The sequence below is a fragment of the Neoarius graeffei genome, chromosome 12, assembly GCF_027579695.1.
Source record: "Neoarius graeffei isolate fNeoGra1 chromosome 12, fNeoGra1.pri, whole genome shotgun sequence".
Lineage (NCBI taxonomy): Eukaryota > Metazoa > Chordata > Actinopteri > Siluriformes > Ariidae > Neoarius > Neoarius graeffei.
The window spans coordinates 4,568,301-4,589,991 of NC_083580.1; the positions used below are offsets into that span (position 1 = coordinate 4,568,301).

General features: G+C 42.8%; 1 protein-coding gene across 2 annotated transcripts in view; it reads right to left on the minus strand.

Annotated features, from left to right (window-relative positions):
• The window catches only part of add1 (adducin 1 (alpha)), a 91,875-nt gene extending 73,237 nt beyond the window's left edge, over positions 1-18,638 (minus strand). For both annotated transcript variants that reach the window (XM_060935385.1, XM_060935382.1), the window contains exon 1: positions 18,502-18,638. The gene's annotated coding sequence lies outside the window, so the exon portion shown is untranslated. The remainder of the gene's footprint in view (positions 1-18,501) is intronic.
• Between the last annotated feature and the right edge of the window lie 3,053 nt (positions 18,639-21,691).

The following is a 21,691-nucleotide window of genomic DNA, read 5'->3' on the forward strand; positions in this document are numbered from 1 at the left end:
TTTTTTTTTTTTATTTTGTTCGAAAAAATGAACAAGTAAACATCTTACAAAATAGTATTTTGGCACAGAATCCTTTATACCACACATCATAATAAAATAAAAGGTGTTTTAAATCTTTAAACGAATAAAAAAAAAAATCGCGAGAGTTCGAGTTATGATCTACGGAAGCGTATTGCTGCCACACAAAAAAAATTGGCTTAGAATCAAGTAATTACATGAAAAGATATTGTTAAAGTTATCACGTTTTTACAATATATTTATGTAATAACATAACATCACGTAATTTCATGATACGAAATTATCACGTTATTTCATGATATTTTCATGTAATAACATGAAAACACCTTATCAAGAAATAACGTGAAAATAACGTCCTAGGCTAGGCTACTTCCATTAAAAGCAGACGTCTAGCCGAGCCTACTGTAGAACTTGGGTCGAGCAAAAACACCGAGCAAAAACATGGCTGCATCCTGAATGACTACTATTTGTATAAATAGGGGACTACATAGGCGGCAAAATGTAGTGTTTTTCCCTGCCATGGAAGTGCACTTGTATACTGAAGAGGAAGCAATTTTGCATTACAGCCTTGAATGAGGATTCAAAATGGCGGCTCGGCTCAGTTTTCCCTTCCTCCTTCAGTATACAAGTGCGCTTCCATGTTTATGCAGGAGGGCTGATAGAAGTGGTGAAACATTTTACTTTTTATCGTTTCTTTCACAACTTGAATGCGTTGAAACAAAAAATTATGACAAACTAATGCTGCTTACACTAAAATATCGAGGGAAATTTGTAATAAAAACTTTACGGTCGGCAATTTCTCCGCCGAAATTCTCGGTCGGTTGGGTTACCGGAAACACACTTTTTTTTTTTTTTTTTTTGGCCTTATTACTTATTGCTTGTTACACTGTTATTGGTCCTGTCTTGTGCTTTAATGTTTGTCTTGTTAATGTCAGTCCTATGTTTGTCTATGTCTTTACATGGGATAGAGAGAAACGTAATTTCAATTTCCTTGTATGACCTGTGCATATGAAGAAACTGACAATAAAGCTGACTTGAACTTGAACAAACAAACGGAAAAATAAAATTGACACCACTGGTGATTCATGTTCTAAACAAAATTTTTTTGGGGTTCTGATAAACGGTCCTACATCCGCGAAGAGTCCTACGGTAGGAGGGGCTGTCAGACATGTCTGTCAAGCAGTCCTACATTGCAGGAAATCCTACAGTGTGATTCAACTTTAACTTTTAGTCATATTTCGCGGTTTTTCCCTCTGCAAAGAACATGCTTCTACACTGATACAACGCCCACCAACCCTGTCAGAATTCATAGGAATCTACAGCCCTATTCGCACGGGATAAGAATTACCTGTGGACCTCTGGTAATTCGGAATAATTACAGAGAACGTCTGAGTTCTTAGTCCCGTGCGAATGCGCCATGTCCGTAATTTACCAAGCAATAATCCCGCCGCGAATCACCTACTGTGTTTCGGCAAAACACAGACGTCCAGTGGTAATACAAGTCCCGTGTGAATGCGCATGTCTGTGTTTGTAATTATTAAACGCGCGTCTCTTGTACTTTTCTGGAGTGAATAATGGAGGATACGGGTGAAATTTTGATAAACAGCATTTCAGGGGCAAGTGGTAGTAGGCCTATCCCGTATTTGAACCAGATAAGCAGAAACAGCTCCAAGAAGAACTCCAAGAAGAAAGCACGAAGAATCTTCAACTGGATGGCTTGTGTGGCAGCATATGGTAAGGAGCCACGCTAACCCCATGACACAGCAATACGAAGATATTTTGGTTAACGGAGGGAAGACAAATGTTCGTTTAGCGAAATACCCGGCTATGTGTAAACAGCGCCATAAACTGCCTGTTCACTTACATTGTTATCTCGAGACTGTTTTCATTTGCAGTGACCCCGCCTTCTCATTTTGAGAGCGTGGAGCAAACATACTGCATCCCTATCATATGCGTTTCCCCTCTCTTAATTTGGATACAGTGCTATTCTTATGCCTACTGTGTTTTCATCCTGCCTTATTAATGCACCATTAATGTACTACAGTAATATGTTGGCACTTCCAACATGCTACAACTGTATTGATTGTCACAATCCGGTCACAATGTCTGTAAATTCAGTGAATTACAGACTTTTGCTTATCCCGTCCGAATGCGCCACACAATAACACAGAGGTGCGGTAGGGTTGGGCGGTATCCAAATTTTGATACCTTTAAACTGTCTCTGTGTTTTCCCGGGGTATACGGTATTACCGAGAAAAAAATATTTTTGTTTCGGCCTACTGTGTAACGTGCGCCTATACCGGCGGACCTTGTCCAGACCTGCGCCTATGCCTCAAATGTACTATTTAAAAGCAGCATAGCGAATTATGTGCATTGTGGTATGGATTAAGCAGCAAAGCGAATTTTGTGCATTGATGAATGGATTAAGAGATATTTCAAAGCATCACGCAACTCTTCCTTCATCTTGAAAATAGCATTCAACTGTCGTTTACACGTGTGCGCGTTGAAACGCCATTTGCAGCACTATTTCACCTACTCCATCAAAAAAAGTACACGATGAGCAGGATCATACCCTTTCAAGCATGGGAAATAAAAAAAGAAAAGAAAAAGAATCAACCAACACCCAAGTCCGTTTAGACTGCGCGATAAACCATATTCTTCAGCGCAAATGAGGCGAACCTAATTCAAATGCGTGATAGCTGCACAAGGCAAAATCATATGGGCCCACGTCATGCCATGGCGGGGAAATTAATAATCAAATGGCCTGACCTTGCTTAAAACGTTGTCTTGATCACATAACTCCTTACAATTATTCCACTTAAATCCATACGGTTTAAAACACCCAACAAAGATAGCAAGCGCATTGCTAATTCCCACCAGAAACCTAACAGTTTACGCTACGATGTTTTCTTCCGTTTCTTCAGTAGATGACATTTCAAACGTTTATTACCCACATCCCAAATGTCATACGTTATATTATTTTACCTTGTTGTTACTCATGTAACCTACTCAAAACACAACTCATTGGAGAGATCTCGTGGAAGTGGAGTACCCCAGGCTATGGTGTGCCTTAGGGGACATATTAGATTTTTTTCGATTTTGCGTGGTCATTTACATTATTGCTGGCTCTTCCTTTTCGTTTGAAACCAAAATACTGCCACACTGCCGATGTTGTTTTTTTTTGCCACTAACTCGTTATCTTGACTTGCCATCTTTCAACCGCGGTCTCAGTCTCTTGCGAAGCTTTCTGTCAGACTCCAAATGTCACGCAGGGTTGCCATGGTAACGACATAAACAACCCTGCACGCGATGAGAACTTCTTTAGGAAATTGATAGAATTAGTGAAAATACGATCACACAGTTATTCGGGATGATCTTCAATTTATTATTTTATATTATGACCTCATGTACTCCATATTTATTTAGATATTATATATTTTTTTAAAATGACGGTAATGAGACCGATACCGTTGGTACTTTTGGATACCTCGGGATACCTTCTTACCGTAATACCGCCCAACCCTAAGGTGCGGGGGTAATTGCGAATTACCAGAGGTCCATAGGCAATACTTATCCCGTGCGAATTGTACATAGGACGTGCTGACAATTCAAACGACTCCGTCAGAATATGCTTTTACATTCATATGACTCTCAGACGCTCTGACTCTTCAGTTGACCCTGTCAGAATATGTAGAATTAATAGGGTTTTTTTGCCACTATTCACAAGTACCATTTGCTCTATTAAAATGTAATGTAATTAAATGTTATTTTTATTGCAAGACATAAAATGGCATAACATATTGGAGCATCAATACGGTTTTCATTCAGTCAACAACTTTTTTAAAGCTTACTTTCATTTAACACATCCAACCCAGAGAAGCATAACATCCCACTTAAGTGTCAGTCCATCATTTCTGGAATTAAACTCATTTTCTCCACCTCCACTCGAGTTAAATAACTGAGTTTTACCTTTCTCCTGTTCATCCAGCCGTTCTCCTTGTCTGGCGACGCAACAGCACACAGAAAACAAACTTCCACAACTCATTTTGAATGATTTCATTTTATTGGAACACTTCAAGATGGCCAACTATTTGTTTTGAACAGGTTTACGGATTTGCACCAAATCTTACACACGCGCATACACACAGCGCACCAGGCTCGCATTATGTTAGAAATCAGCATTATGTTAGATTAAGTAGTAAAGATTGAATGCACGCCGTTAATCTGCACCGTTTATAGCACAGCTGATGTAGGACAAAAATCTGCTCAAATGCCAAGAAATGACGTTTTGCGCTCTGCGCATGCACAGTGGGGCTTTGTAGGACGCTTTGACGTGTAGGACAGTTTATCAGAACAGGGGAGAAAGATTATGGGTGGTGGTAATTTGTGTTTAAAACAAACAAACAAACAAAAACAAACAAAACAGGGGAACTTCCCCTCAACAACAACAAAAAAATTGCCACCGCCAGTGATCCATGCTATAAATAAATAAGCTGGGACCCTCCCAAAAAAAGAAAGGGTGGGGGGGACCAACCCCCCCCCCAAAAAAACAACCCATGATCGTTTAAAGCAAACAAATAAATGGGGGAACTCCCCCCCCCCAAAAAAAAAAAAAAAATTACCACCACCACCAGTGATCCATGCTTTAAATAAATAAATAGATAAATGGAACCCCCCCCCCAAAAAAAACCACCACCAGTGATCCATGCTTTAGATAGATAGATAGATAGATAGATAGATAGATAGATAGATAGATAGATAGATAGATAGATAGGATGGGAGGCCCCCCCACCCAAAAAAAAGGGGAAGGGGGGGCTGATTCATAAATGCATGAATCAATTTATTTTATTGTTGTTTTGGGGGGGGCCTCCCCCGAGGAGATAGATAAATTAATTAATAAATAAATTGGGGGGCGGTGCACAATTTACTACCACTGGTGATCCATGTTTTAGATGGATGGATGGATGGATGGATGCCTGCCATCTTCCAGCAAGTTCTCCAATTTACAAATTTACTCGACATGCTCAGGACACAGGCTGGAACATCACAACACCTGTAAATCCTTGTATTTTTAAGGTGGGGTTTACATTAGACCGTATCAGCGGATCATCAGATTAACGTTTTTAAAACAATTAGTGTGCACACAGCAACGCCAATACACGGATACGCTCGGCTCCGCAGGCATCCTGCGCTCCAAATCACTCCGCCCTGAACAGCGAGTGCCCTCTGGAGGGTGCGCACTCCGGCCTTGCGCAGCTCACAGAGCGCGCGAGTGAAGTGCACAAGCAGTGATTCGGGGCTGAGCCGCTGTGTGTGTGATCCCAGCGCATATCACTTACCACTTGCAAGTGGAAGGATGGCAAGCCTAAAGACAATCATAACTACACAATGGGCAGTATTTGCATCAGTATTTGCAGTATTTTCATACTATTATACTCTTTAATGAAAGGTGATACAAGGCGGAAGTCCGCGCCGTTTTTCAGCAGTCGCGTCACATGACCAGCGCCAGCGAATCAGGAAGGTGGATGTCACAGTGACGTTGTCCAATGACGACGCCAGCTACAGCTCAGCACAGCGTATCCGCGTATCCTCAATGTTTACACAGCACCGGACCAGACACGATCTGGATTGAATACGTGGACCCTGGCGGATTCCCGTTTCCTGGCGTTTTAATGTAAACGGACAGTGCATCCGCGAAGAAAACGAGACAGATACGGTCTAATGTAAACTTGGCCTAACACACTTCAATATCAGCTGTCAAAATTTATTCTTAATATTGTAATCTCCCCTCCCCCCCGGTTTAAGTATTGGCACCCCTCACCACCATTAATAATATATACTTTAAAAAAAACAAAGGTTCTCTGCCCTGCTCGATGCTTCTGATTACAAGTAACCCACATCATTAAACATAAAATAAGCAACATAACCTGGTTCAACGTGTCTACTAATCAGCTAGAATACTCATCAGCTAACTAAAATACTCCTTATTAATAACTGATGACCCTGCACGGAGAACCCACACCGAGCTTAAACAATCACTTCCCAGGTTTTTACTGACGAGATCATCTTTTCTGAGTGATCTATTACCTTAACCTCTCCCTTGATACACGACAGCTGACCGTTTATTGATGTTCTACCAAGCGATCATCCAAACTGGATCCGAAAAGCAAGCAGCACGAGTGAAAGGTCCTTATCCATCACTATTTCTTCAAGACTGCCATTTAAAAAAAAAAAAAAAAATCTAACAAAGCAACTTGGAGATACCTTCAGAAGAAAGGTACTGTATGAAAGCTCTCCAAGTCCAAGAGTGAATGCAGCCTTCATCGTGATCACCATGGAAACAAAACAGACATCACCATGGAAACCTGTCGACAGATTTGAAGGTGGTTTTAAGGTCTACGGGAACACGTCGGGTCTGGAACTCGTCTTACAAACTGCTGCTCGATTCCCGCCTTTCGCCACTTAGAACTAAAAACCGCACTTCAAACTTTCCGGCATCACGTCTCGTTTGGAGCTGAGGATTATAAGTGATTGAGCATCGCACGACCTTACAAGAAATAAATAAAGAAAAAAAACCCGGGGAAATACAATTATAGGAAAATAATCATCCACAGTGTGGTGTGGTGTAGCGTGACCTGTTGCTCAAGTAGCATCCTGAAGTCCATTACACTTTCTTTTCCACTAATTAAAGAGCACCACAGTGTAGTTTTTATCCATTTATAGTTACATTTCATGTTGTGGATTATCTGCGTTATATCAGCTCTAAACAGTCACTCAATAAATAAATAAAAATATAAACCCAATAGTATGACGGTGTTCTGTAAGGAAGGAGATGTTTGTTTAGAATTTATGGAAGGAGTCTCCAGTGTCAGAGCTGTAACACTCACGAGCCATCGGAGTGTACAGACGCAATACCAAGAACTAACTTGTTTCAAGAACATTCCAGAACGTAACTATAAACGGATAATACGTGCAACATTGATCTTTCAAAAATAAAAAAGCAAATTCAAACAAACATTCACAAGTTGCTTGTGTAACAATTTTAGAAAGTTTGCTGCTTCAATCTTGTACTTGTGAGGAGGTGTGGCTTCTGAGCTTGTCGGTTCTAGTGAAGGAGGCGTGGCCTTTGTGCTTATCAATCGCAAGGAAATAAATGTAACCTTGTTGCGCTTCGGATTCAAGCCTAGGTCACAACCGGACGTATGATTTTTTGGCGTTTCCCAAATCGCTGCGTTTTTTTTTTGCTCGTGGAGAAAGACGCACGTTGGCCGTAAGTTTGTCTTGCAACCTGAAAAAAACGTAAGCGCCCGTAGAATTTGTTTGACATGACAAAGAACCTCTGCGGCCGGTCTGCGGCCAGTCTACGGCTCGAAAATCAGCACGTCACACGCGCGCCCTCCGTGCGTTTCTTGCGTTTTTTGCACATAGACCGGCCGTAGGAGCACGTACGGCCAGTTGTGACCGAGGCATTACTGAAGGAGGTGTGACAGCCTCAGTGAATAAGGTGTAGCTAGAGGAGGTGTGGCTTCTGGGCTTGTCAGGTCTCAGGAAGGAGGCGTGGCCTTTGTGCTCATCAGCTGCAGGGAAATCAACGTCACCTTGTTGCCCTTTGGTTCTACTGAAGGAGGTGTGGCTTTTCAGAGGTGTGACCGTTTTGGTGAATAAGGCGTAGCTAGAGGAGGTGCGGTTTCTGGGCTTGGTGGTTCTACTGAAGGAGGCGTGGCCTTTGTGCTCATCAGCTGCAGGGAAATCAACGTCACCTTGTTGCCCTTTGGTTCTACTGAAGGAGGTGTGGCTTTTCAGAGGTGTGACCGTTTCAGTGAATAAGGCGTAGCTAGAGGAGGTGCGGCTTCTGGGCTTGTTGGTTCTAGTGAAGGAGGCGTGGCCTTTGTGCTCATCAGCTGCAGGGAAATCAACGTCACCTTGTTGCCCTTTGGTTCTACTGAAGGAGGTGTGGCTTTTCAGAGGTGTGACCGTTTCGGTGAATAAGGTGTAGCTAGAGGAGGTGCGGTTTCTGGGCTTGGTGGTTCTACCGAAGGAGGCGTGGCCTTTGTGCTCATCAGTCGCAAGGAAGTAAATGTAGCCTTGTTGCCCTTCGGATTTACTGAAGGTGTGGCTTCTCAGAGGCGTGACAGTCTTGGTGAATAAGGCGTAGCTGGAAGAGGCATAGCTTCTGGGTTTGTTGGTTCTACTGAAGGAGGCGTGGCCTTTGTGCTCATCAGCTGCAAGGAAATAAACGTCACCTTGTTGCCCCTTGGTTCTACTGAAGAAGGTGCGGCTTCTCAGAGGTGCGACAGTTTCGGGGAATAAGGCACAGCTGGAGGTGGTGTGGCCTCTTGTTTATCAGCTCAGCAAAAGAGGTGTGGCCTTCTAATTCCGTACACTAAAACTGCAAAATTACCAACCGAAATTCTTCCGTATCATAAACGCACTAATACAGCTCTAAATTGCCCAAGTTATCAACTACTGTTCTGAGATCAGATCGGACGATACCAAAACATATCAAAGCCTTCGCAGGAAAAAGATCCACACCCTGAGCTCTAGCCGGAGAAACGCTCGAGCACAGAGGATGCAAAGTGCTTTCACTCTCGACTGGGTTGGTCTACAGGGAGTCAGGTTACCACGAGCACCATGAGCTCACCAGAGCATGAAGTGGCTTCGCCGTACGAACGCCAGAAGAGAAGAGAACGCAACCTGGCCGAAAACATCGAATAAACAACGAAATGAAAGGTTTCTGAGATCATGAGCTCGTTCAGGAATTTCTGGAAGACTTAAACAAGTCCCGGTGTGGCGGGTTCCGTTTCAGGGACGGACGTAAAGATGTCACGGCGTGTCTTTAAGCATGCAATTACAGATTATAACACACGACTGAAACAAGATGGACATGTTCATGCTGCCTTTCAAACTGAACAAAGGATTTCTTAAGCACAAAGTTTGCCCAGTATATTATATGATCAAAAAGAGAACAAGAATAATTATCAGTAAAAAATAAAAAGATTCGAGCTGTATAATATAATATATTTCTCGTATTAGGTGGGTTTTCGGGGGCCCAAAGCTTACAGCTTGTCGTCTTAACAGTGACTGCCATCTCAGGCTAGACGAGATAAATAAACAAACTCACGGCGTATAAAGGAAACAAAGAGCGTATCGTGTGTAGCAGTGTATAAACAAAACAAACCAGGCGAGCGACGAGCAGCTTTGTTCAGCGTACGACAAAGCCAGAAAGTGTGTAAGGCACGGTGTGTTAAAGGCACATCAATAATTCACAAACCTCTACATTACGAGGGAGATAAGAACAGGGAAGTGGAAGCAGTCCGTTATCTCGAGTGTGTCACAAAACAGATGTGACGAGGGGAAGGAGGGGTCGGCGAGTGCATGCATGTGTGTGTGTGTGTGTGTGTGTGTGTGTGGTTGAAAAACATGTCTGGGTGTGGTCATGAAGAGCAGTTTCAAATGCACCAGAACCAAAAAAGATCTCGTGGCTCCTCTTAAAGCATGCAAGAAATCTGAGCCAAGATCCATTTTTATAAACATCAACATTCCTGAGATGGCCGAGGTTCAAGTTTACGCTCAGAAAATATGCGAACACTGATGAAACGCAGACTCAATACTCGCGGAAGTACCGAAAGTACCAAAAGTTTCTGTAGCCTAGTATCTCAATTTATCTACATTTGGATATTCAAGATACATCAGCACTGGTAAATTGTCCAATCTGATTGGTCAGAACAGATCACATGTTCATATTAATGCACTTGTTCTAACTTGTCAGGCGTAAGCTTGACATAAATTACGACGAGCAATAAGCAAATTAAAAAGCAGATCTTTAACATTTTAAGTAAAAAAAGTTGTTTCGAAAGTTTTCAGACAGACGAGTTTATGCTTTAAACACAATGAGCTGCGTTTGCTTTTTTTTGTCTTTTTAACTTCAAGATGTAAGTAATGGAATATATATATATATATATATATATATATATACACACACACACACACACACACACACACATACATACATATACATACACACACACACACATATATATTTTTTTTTATATCCACATTCACTGGATATGAGCGATCATGTCACTGATTCTACTACTAGGCTATCAGCTCATATACCGTGAGTAGAGAAAAACAAAATGGTGGTGCGGATGAAATAAAAAAACAAAACCCCAAAAAATACAAAAAGAAAAAATATAGAATGAAAGTATTCAATGGCAATTCGAATACCCGTCATTTCACCGGTTTGTTTACATTCTAAGCGGAAATGATTTTGTCGGACGTTTTGTATAAAAGTTATTTATTGAATTTGCAAAAAATAAAAACAACAACGCTCTGTTTCTCAAAACCCAGTGAATGTGAATAGAATAAAACGCACCTTGTCGGCTATCAGCTCATGTACGACCTGATTTCGTGGAATAACTGTTAAATAGCTGCTATAATGTAAATGATAACAGGAACTTGGTTGACAGAGGTTCCACAACGTTAAATTAAACGTAGCTATAAACACACCAAGTATAACGCTGTTCTTTATTTCATAACATTTTGTAAGCGTCAACAAATTGCTGTTATATCAAGGGGGGAACGTTACAACATTATAGCTAACATCGTCGAGCCAATGATGTCCTAAAACATTTCCCAGTTTTCACGTAACAGTAAAAGCAACTGTGTTTTATATCAGAAACAATCTCGAAACAAACATGCTAGTAGAGCTGGGCGATATGGCCTAAAAAAAAAATTTTCAATTTTTTCACAAAAAATCCGATTTTCGATTTTAATCGATTACTTCCCCCTACTAAAAATCAAACTACAGATGACAAAGAAATGGTTCAAAACAAGTTTTACCTTTATTTTGTTTTCACTTAAATTTCCCCTTTGAGGTTAAAGTGCAACCAGAAACCAAGAAACAAGCTTGTAGATGAGATGGCAGACCATGGCATTGTACACAGTGAGAACATACAGTGACTTTTAGAAAGTTTCCTCCAACATAGCGTCGTTTCAAACTGGCACTGACACAATGCACCCTCAAACTTAAAATAAATAAATAAATGAAAATGCCCCCTCAAAAATGTGTTATTCACCAGCTGGGTGGTCCGTATGGTGAAATACCGTGACCGAGGTCTTGAAAGTGCTGACTGAGGCCTCTGGGCCGAGGTTAGGGTATTTCACCATACGGACCGACCTTAAGCTGGTAAATAATTTTTTTCATTCTCATTATCTCTAGCCGCTTTATCCTGTTCTACAGGGTCGCAGGCGAGCTGGAGCCTATCCCAGCTGACTACGGGCGAAAGGCGGGGTACACCCTGGACAAGTCGCCAGGTCATCACAGGGCTGACACATAGACACAACCATTCACACTCACATTCACACCTACGCTCAATTTAGAGTCACCAGTTAACCTAACCTGCATGTCTTTGGACTGTGGGGGAAACCGGAGCACCCGGAGGAAACCCACGCGGACACGGGGAGAACATGCAAACTCCGCACAGAAAGGCCCTCGCCGGCCCCGGGGCTCAAACCCAGACCTTCTTGCTGTGAGGCGACAGCGCTAACCACTACACCACCGTGCCGCCTATTTTTTTTCTTTACCAAATTCTAACAGAAAACGAGAGCGCCCGAAAGGGAAAACCGAGCCGAGCTGCCATTTTGAATCCTCATTCACAGCTGTAATGCAAATGGCTTCCTCCTCGGTATACAAGTGCCCTTCCATAGCAGGGAAAAAAAAAAACCCACTACATTTTGCCGCCTATGTAGTCCCCTATTTATACAAATAGGAGTCATTCAGGATTCAGCCATGTTTTTGCTCGGTGTTCGCAAATTACAGATTTTTAGCTTTCTCCTGAAATGTTTTATTTTATTTCTTCTTCCTCAGGGGAGTAAAACTCGCTTTCGCTGTGAACACTGTCGTTATCGCTATCCATGCTGTAAAATTAATGCTATTCTCCTGAGAAATGCTGGCAAAAATTTAAGATTTTTGATAATCTTATAAATCTTGTAAAAAAAAAAAAGATAAATGTTGTTTGTTGTTGTGAATGAGCGAGTCGACAGAGGTCCGTAACCGGGGTCCGTACCGTAGGATACAGACCTGCTCGCCAGCCAATCAGAGCGCAGGATTTGGACTGCGAAAAAAATAAATAAAATTGTCCTTTTCGATAAAACTGACAAAATGGGGGAAAAAAAATCCCGACTTTTCCACCGTATGTATGGGCACCATGTCTTTTGCAATAAACATCACGATAGCATCTGTGATTGCCTTCGACCACGCCCCATTCTGATCATCAGGCACACCGTTGGGAAATGTGTCCGGGACGGTTGCTTGCTGTACTGTGGATGGCGCGCTCGTGTTGCGGCTGTGTTGATTCCGCTGCGAGCAGCACTTCTCCCGCTCCGCTGCAGGCTTCTGTTTAAGGGGTTGGAATAAATTCGTCGTGCTGCGTCCTTTGGAAACAACCGTTTTCAAACACGCCTTACAACGAGGACTTTGCGTCCAACGCCACAAAACCAAACCAATTCCAGATCATGGAGGAAGTTACTCCTTTCTTGGGCACAAGTTGCGGCTTTCCCCCAATCGCTGCTATGTTGTTTGTGTGTGTCTATGGCAAGCGCGCGGGAGGAGGGCCGTTCTGCACATGCGCAGAGGGAAGCGTCGGTGGCGGAAGTTAAAACTAAGAAAACCGATTTTCATAAAAACACATCGTCCTTAACTGTAAATTCAAATTAATCAATAAAAATCGATTTATCGCCCAGCTCTACATGCTAGCTAGTAAGGTTTTTTTATTCTCTCCACATTCACTGGATATGAGCAACCGCACGCTCCGATTGGCTACTCTATATATTCGAGCCAATCACGTCCCACAACTGGGAAACGTTTCCAGAATGAATGAGAAACGCCCACTTTTGTCCAGCAGACACGCGCGTCTTAGCAGTTTAAATACTTCAGTAAATACGGAATGTCAGCAACAGGGATATTACGATACAAGATAAATGACGTCACAATATTTTTTCTGAGCCATTATCAAGATTGTGATATTTATTTAATAAAATTGAAAGGATATGAACAGTACTGTGCAAAAGTCTTAGCCCTCATTTTTTCCCCCGCATGCAAACTTTGTTGTAGATTTGTCTGCTAATTTTGATGTGATGTTTCACAGGAGACTCGGAAATGAGCTTTACCTACTTATTTTTTCAAATCAAACTGATTCCTGGAAATAAATAACTATTTTAGAATATAACTGGAGTTGTTCTGATGAAAAATAGAGATCTTAGTGGTCGGAATGAGATTTTTAAAAAAACAGACATCAGAAACACGAGTGTCAATTTCAGTTGAGTTAATGTGAATTTCAGTTTTTCGAGGTTCGCCTTGAAAGCTGTGAATATTATCATTCATATTCTTTCAAATAAACACTAGTAGACCCTACTTTTGAGAAATACAAAGGCCTACAGAGCACAAAGAGGGGATTAGAAATACTTATTACTTTATTGAGTGTACCGATTTAACGTTTTACCTAATTTGCATAATTCGTACTAATTAAATGCTAATTTGCATAATTTGTTTTTATTAATTTTTCAAAAACGTTGTATTCAGGATACAACCATCTATGTCCCTGCCAATTTCCATGTAAATATCTTGAAAAATAGAAAAGTTGTTAAGAAAAAACATTTGATCTCATTTGGTTAATGAAGCCCATTTTGGACCATGTGACCCTCAGACAGAATATCAGCCCTTTTTTTCAATATCTCAGGAACAGACGAGCTTTTTAAATTCTGTAACAAGTCTGTTGTTCTGCTTTCAATTCTCAATTCAATGAGACCAGTTTCAAGCAAACTGGACTGAATATTGAGCTGATATGCCTACTTAAATGTACTTTTTTTTTTAACCCGAACTGGATACGGATGGAAGGCAGCTCTGGAAGGGTGCACATTCCTGACACACTTCAACCCTACACACACCCACATGTGTGAGCTAAATGTAGTCCTCCTGGCCTGGCCTTTAGAATAGCACACATGCAACAGATAACTCGCACCACCGGGGGTCACATCATCATCATCACTGCACACATACAACAGATAACCGTTTTGTTTATCGGAATCGCGCGTGATCTCCGTGTGCTCAAATGCTACACTGCCCTGGGAGCGAGTCCTTGTGATCATCAGACGCTCCACAGGAGAGTCAGCGCTGTATTCGTATGAATCGAGGCCGAATGAGCAGATATAACGACGGGATTCAAAATAAAGCAACCCTGAACAGGGTTAAATACAGAACGCAAGCTGTAGATCAATCCCCGAATGAGCTCCTAGCAAGTGTTTAAAGGGGAACTGAAGTCATTTTTAAACTTGCTTTATTTCTTAACGTGTTATTCAATTACGTTTTCGGTTTTAGTAACCTTATATCGTGACTCGTATCGGCAACTAATTGCAATTAAATATGATACTTATCGGCCTATTCGGTTTTTAGCCGTGTTGAATTTAGTTCGTTTGGTCCACGGCAGGCGTCGCTTATCCGCGCGATCTTCACGAGACTTGTGCGAGACTTCGAAACGTCAAGTGTCAGCGCCGCCATTTTGAAAACTGTTTTCCAAATGAAATATTGCACAAAAACGAGTTTAAATGATGATTACTGCCGACTTTTTTCAAACTTTCCTGATTGCCATCAAAACAAACAAAACTTCCGGCTTGATTACATCAGCATTCGAAAGAGCGCGCGCGTCTTTGGACAACGTTGGCAGATGTCGGTCACTTTGATTTCCGCTGTACGTTTTACTTCCGTCCTACGATGTCTCACGCAGGTCTCGACGAATCTCGTTTATGGCCGTTGCTTTGACATATGGACTGATATATTACAGAGCATATTTCAAACACTCAACTTGCTATAGCAGTGACAAAATAGCTAACAAAAATAGCTATATTTAATAAAATGAGATAAATAGAATTGATTTAAAAAATTTGCCTTCAGTTCTCCTTTAATAGTTTAAAGGAACAGTCCACCGTACTTCCATAATGAAATATGCTCTTATCTGAATTGAGACGACCTGCTCCGTACCTCTCCGAGCTTTGCGCGACCTCCCAGTCAGTCAGACGCGCTGTCACTCCTGTTAGCAATGTAGCTAGGCTCAGCATGGCCAATGGTATTTTTTGGGGCTGTAGTTAGATGCGACCAAACTCTTCCGCGTTTTTCCTGTTTACATAGGTTTATATGACCAGTGATATGAAACAAGTTCAGTTACACAAATTGAAACGTAGCGATTTTCTATGCTATGGAAAATGCGCACTATAATGACAGGCGTACTAACACCTTCTGCGCGCTTCGGCAGCGCACTGATACGGAGCTCAGATATCAATGCGCTGCCGAAGCGCGCAGAAGGTGTTAGTACGCCTGTCATTATAGTGCGCACTTTCCATAGCATAGAAAATCACGTTTCAATTTGTGTAACTGAACTTGTTTCATATCACTGGTCATATAAACCTATGTAAACAGGAAAAACGTGGAAGAGTTTGGTCGCATCTAACTACAGCCCCAAAAAATACCATTGGCCATGCTGAGCCTAGCTACATTGCTAACAGGAGTGACAGCGCGTCTGACTGACTGGGAGGTCGCGCAAAGCTCGGAGAGGTACGGAGCAGCTCGTCTCAATTCAGATAAGAGCATATTTCATTATGGAAGTACGGTGGACTGTTCCTTTAAGGTAAAGATGTGTACTCACTGTCTGTACGTGTTGACTCTGTGTAGATTTAAAAAAAAAAAAAGCTAGCCCTATTCAGACAGGATTTATTTGACTATGTTTGCAGAGGATGAAAATGTACGCTAAAGAAGTTTACCATACCACACAAAGCTGTAGTAGTATTCACAATTTGCTGTTTAATTATTTAACGTACAAGCTAGCATCAATAGATTTTGGAAAGAAGTCTATTTATAAAAGTATTTAAAATTAAAATAATTCAAAATAAAAGGGTTTTATTTTATTTAACCAGATATCCCATGCACGTCACACCGATATCTCAATTCTAAGTGTAGCTAGCTAGCGAGTAGCTTGGAGAGGGACAGAAAGAAAAAACGAACACAGGATCCTGATTGGATAATCTGGTTTCTCACCGTGTCAGTTGTATAAAACGCAAGAGAGAAAAAAATTCCAGTTATTTTGTGTGTGTAGAAATACAGTATACATTCACCGGCCACTTTAATAGGAACTTCTTGTTGATTCTAAGATTCCTGTTCTTGGCTGCAGGAGTGGAACTCAATGTTCTCTTTTGCTGTTGCTTTTCTGTTGCTGAGATGCTTTTCTGCTCGCCATGGTTGTAAAGAATGATGATATTATTATCCAAGACACTAAATTCATCCTGGTGTGTATTCCCGGGATAGAGCGGACCAGGATAAAAGCGTCTATGGAACATGAACAAATAAGAAAATGAGGCAGAATGCTCCACAACGTGAGTCTGATATCCAGTCCGATCAGCTTGATGATGTTTGTATGATAAAGTTACTACTTCCACCTTGCATTGCTCCAAACCAAATTTAAACACTTCCTTTTACTCCTAAGGCAATAAAACTGGCACTGTAAGAGGATATGGTAGGAGAGGAAAAGTATAGAGGGGAAAAAAATGATAGTTGAAATGAGAAACATATTTTCATCTCTCCAGAGAGATTGCATGTGCGGGTGTGGAATGGGAATACGAGAGAGAGAGAGAGAGAGAGAGAAAATGCAAAGAAACTCTTAATCTGAACCGGAGAGAAAGAGATTGTCTGTAACGGATTAATTAATGAAGGAAGATTTTAAAAAGGCAACAGTTGAACAAAAAAATAAAATCAGTCTAATTTTATGATTCAAGTTTTTATCATTAGCGAAGACTGAACTGGAACGACTGCCTAAATCCGTGTTCAGGCTCATTCCTGATGGATAACGGAATTTAGGGAGTCACCCTCCCTCTGTAAATCCGGCCTGTCTCTCACTAATCCTTCTGAAGGAGTGGAAACAAACAGCACGGAGATACAGCAGCTTAGACGAACCCAGGAGCCAGCTCGGGCTTAACACAGATCATCCAAAACTAAAACTAACACACACACACGGCAACATGACTCACATCCCAGCACTGACTGCAAGTGAGCCACTTTTCATGAGGAAAATACATGATATACTGAGGAGAAACAAAAACTATACAACTGAAACCAAACGCACAAGGAACTGATTTTGATTTTTCTCAAAGCACCCTGAATCAAAATGGAATTAAATTAACTGACCATTTTGCCAGCCCGCCCCGCCGGCGAGTCTCGGCAGCCGGCCCTTCCCCTCGCCGGCGAGTCTCGGCAGCCGGCCCTTCCCCTCGCCGGCGAGTCTCGGCAGCCGGCCCTTCCCCTCGCCGGCGAGTCTCGGCAGCCGGCCCTTCCCCTCGCCGGCGAGTCTCGGCAGCCGGCCCTTCCCCTCGCCGGCGAGTCTCGGCAGCCGGCCCTTCCCCTCGCCGGCGAGTCTCGGCAGCCGGCCCTTCCCCTCGCCGGCGAGTCTCGGCAGCCGGCCCTTCCCCTCGCCGGCGAGTCTCGGCAGCCGGCCCTTCCCCTCGCCGGCGAGTCTCGGCAGCCGGCCCTTCCCCTCGCCGGCGAGTCTCGGCAGCCGGCCCTTCCCCTCGCCGGCGAGTCTCGGCAGCCGGCCCTTCCCCTCGCCGGCGAGTCTCGGCAGCCGGCCCTTCCCCTCGCCGACGAGTCTCGGCAGCCGGCCCCGCCCCTTTTGTAAATAGCTAGTTGTAAACTTGTAAACTTAGCTTTTTCTAAGTACATAAAAAGTTAACTATTTTGTAAACAGACTGCTTGACTATTTCTCAAAAAAAAGTTAGACTATTCTGTAAACACAAGCTAGTTTTGCTAGTTTGTGAATATAAAGTTAGCTTGACTATTTTCTAAATACATTTAGCTTGTTAATTTATATTTACACTATTAGCTTGACTATTTAGTAAACATGCAAACAGTCTGACTAAATATATAAATCGCTCGCTAAATTATTTTGTAAATATATAAAACAGAAACAAAAACATCTTCACGTTACACGTTTTGATATGCAAATGAGCACGACGCATAATAAATATGCAAATGAGTGTTCTGGCGTATGAGGAGACTTTTGGCGTGCGCTGGCTCCTTTGGCTCCTTTCCCCTGAGGAGAGTCAGGAGCAATAATGATGATGACGGGGTGTGTGTGTGTGTGTGTGTGTGTGTGTGTCAGCAGGATGCACACGGTGGGATTGTTTGGGCCCTGTGTAAGAGCTTATTCCTGTGTTAATGCGTCTTATAATCCTGTGTAACAATCTGATGAACATGTTCCAAACACACTCACTCTCACACACACACACAGATTACTGCAGCCGTGTGAAAAACACCTCAGATGAAAGGCGAGTAAAACCTCCTCCTCCTCCTCAACACGCCTCTTTGTAAAGTCTAATAAACACACCAGCTATGAATTTTCCCTCTTTTCAAATAAAGAATCCTTTGAACAGGAAGTTCCTTACTGTAGCTTTGCGTGAATGCTGCGTGGAAGGACAGCGACTCGGAAACAGCCGCGGACTCGCCGATATTTCGTGTGTTTTCTGATAGTCCAGTGTTTTCCCTGCTGCTTCTGCTACAAACCCTGATCAGCGTCCCCTGCCCGAGCCGAACTGCGCATGCGCGTTATCCTCGCGCATGCGCACGACTGCCCTTGGGCATGTAGCTGTGCGCATGTGTAGTATAGTACCAGGTTGACAAGAAACAACTTGGTTTTCTTTTCTTTTTTCAGAAACAAGTTTGTCTTGTTGTTCTTCTCTTTATTATTCGTTTTCCTGTGGCAAACTGCCATAACAATGAGAGTTTCTCATAATTATGACTTATGACTCAGTATCTCACAATTATGACATATGTTTTCATAACTTACATAATTCTCATCTCATTATCTCTAGCCGCTTTATCCTGTTCTACAGGGTCGCAGGCAAGCTGGAGCCTATCCCAGCTGACTACGGACGAAAGGCGGGGTACACCCTGGACAAGTCGCCAGGTCATCACAGGGCTGACACATAGACACAGACAACCATTCACACTCACATTCACACCTACGGTCAATTTAGAGTCACCAGTTAACCTGCATGTCTTTGGACTGTGGGGGAAACCCACACGGACAACATGCAAACTCCGCACAGAAAGGCCCTCGCCGGCCACGGGGCTCGAACCCGGACCTTCTTGCTGTGAGGCGACAGCGCTAACCACTACACCACCGTGCCGCCCCAACTTACATAATTTTCTTTGCTAAAACTAATCTTGTGGACCAAGCCATAAGAGATACACACCTGAAATTCAGTAGTACTGGTCAGGGCTGGGTTTCCTAAAACGCTAAGAGCATCTTGGGTGGCACGGTGGTGTAGTGGTTAGCACGGTCGCCTTACAGCAAGAAGGTTCCGGGTTAAAACCCAGGGCCTTTCTGTGTGGAGTTTGCATGTTCTCTGCATGGGTGTGCTCCAGTTTCCCCCACAATCCAAAGACATGCAGTTAGGTTGACGTGGGGTGGCCTTGGGCAAGTTACCGAACCCCTGGGCGCTCTGGTGTGGGTGCCCACTGCTCTGAGTGTGTGTGTGTTCACTGCTTCAGATGGGTTAAATGCAGAGGATGAATTTCAGTATGCATGTGATTAATTTCTTCTAAAGCTTAACTAGGAGAGAGAGTGTTCATTGTGATGCTCACTCTACCATTTAGTCCTACGATGCTTTTGGAGTATGGAATACACCCTCCTGCTAGAATGCGCTTCATGATAAGGTCTCACGGTAGCACTATAGTGCACTGGTTTTCTTTTCAGTTCGTATCTCATGAACCGTAAGGCCGATTGTGAAAAGAGTCTAATATTTTCCCTTGGGTTCCTCAGGTTCTTCCAAACAAAAAAGCCTAAGGGTAGTGTCTTACTGCGCTGCGACAGCCTGCGAATAGTTGGAGACACAACACTCGCGATAAAATATGCGAATTAGCGACAATCTTCACTTGGAATCACACTGAATTGATATTCGCATATTTTATCGCAATTGTTGTGTCTCCAACTAGTCGCAGGCTGTCACAGCCCAGTGAGATACACTCGCACTTCCTGTCTCACGGAAACTGACTTGAGAAGGGTTCGTGACGGCTTTGCGACACCAGCGACGCATTTGCGGCTATTTTGAGAGAAATTTTGTCGCACAAATTTTTTGAACATGTTCAAAATTTCAGCGACGAAGGAGCGACACTTTGCGACTCATGCGAGGAAATTGAGAAGCCCCGCGAATGTTTCAAGACACTTTTGAAACTCTCTCGCGAATGACGTTCGTAATTTGTCGCAAGCTGTCGCAGCCCAGTGAGATACTGGCTTTAGGAATCTTTTAACTCTGCCCGCTTAGATTTTTATGTAATTTGCATAACATATTTGCAAAACCTACTTGTTTAAACTACTCAGCAGAGTATGACCCTCAATAATTACCAAAAACAACATGGCTGCCGGCACGGTGGTGTAGTGGTTAGCGCTGTCGCCTCACAGCAAGAAGGTCCGGGTTCGAGCCCCGTGGCCGGCGAGGGCCTTTCTGTGCGGAGTTTGCATGTTCTCCCCGTGTCCGCGTGGGTTTCCTCCGGGTGCTCCGGTTTCCCCCACAGTCCAAAGACATGCAGGTTAGGTTAACTGGTGACTCTAAATTGACCGTAGGTGTGAATGTGAGTGTGAATGGTTGTCTGTGTCTATGTGTCAGCCCTGTGATGACCTGGCGACTTGTCCAGGGTGTACCCCGCCTTTCGCCCGTAGTCAGCTGGGATAGGATCCAGCTTGCCTGCGACCCTGTAGAACAGGATAAAGCGGCTAGAGATAATGAGATGAATGAGATGAACATGGCTGCCACATGTTAATCACTGTTACCGGATGTGGGTGGAGCCTGACTGTTGTAACTCATGACTTATACTCTAAAAGACAAGATTGCCAGGATATCTGCAAAGGTGTAGCAGAACATTCTGGTGAGCAACGAGGTCCTCATATCTGCCATCCCAAAGGTCACGCCCATGGACCCACCCATCTTCCATGAAGGTAGACGCATCATTATTGTGAATAATTGTCGTCATTTAGAATAGCTTTGAACACTGTTTTTAAAATAGAAATGGGTCCTGGTGATCATTAAACAAAACTACAAAAAAAAACCAACAAATAGGTATGTGAGTGGCGTAAGAATGTAAGCACCAGATGTTTGCGTGGTCATGCAGGTGTCGAAGTAAATCAGAGTGCCGCCGAATCCTGTAACACACACCTGTCCGGTGCAGCAGAACATCCAGGTGAGTGATGAGGTCATCACATCTGCAGTCTCAGAGTTCATGCCTATGGACACGCCCATGGACCCACCCATCTTCCACTGAAGGAGCGACATCATTTTTCCAGGCCAATCCTGCATCATTCATCTTCTTTGCTAATTTATTTATAGCGTACACTAATTACTGATTACTAGATTCATAATTCAAAGTATTTTTGGTAAGCTGCTGTTACTTATTTGTTGGAAAAGTAAATGTAAATAAATTGTAAAATATAACATACAGTACCAGTCAAAAGTTTGGACATGCCTTCTAATTCAGTGTTTTTTCTTTATTTTTATTCATTAAAAGTCACTTCATGTCTTAAAGTAATGACGGATGTCGTTTCTCTTTACTTATTTATTTGGTTCTTGATATAATATG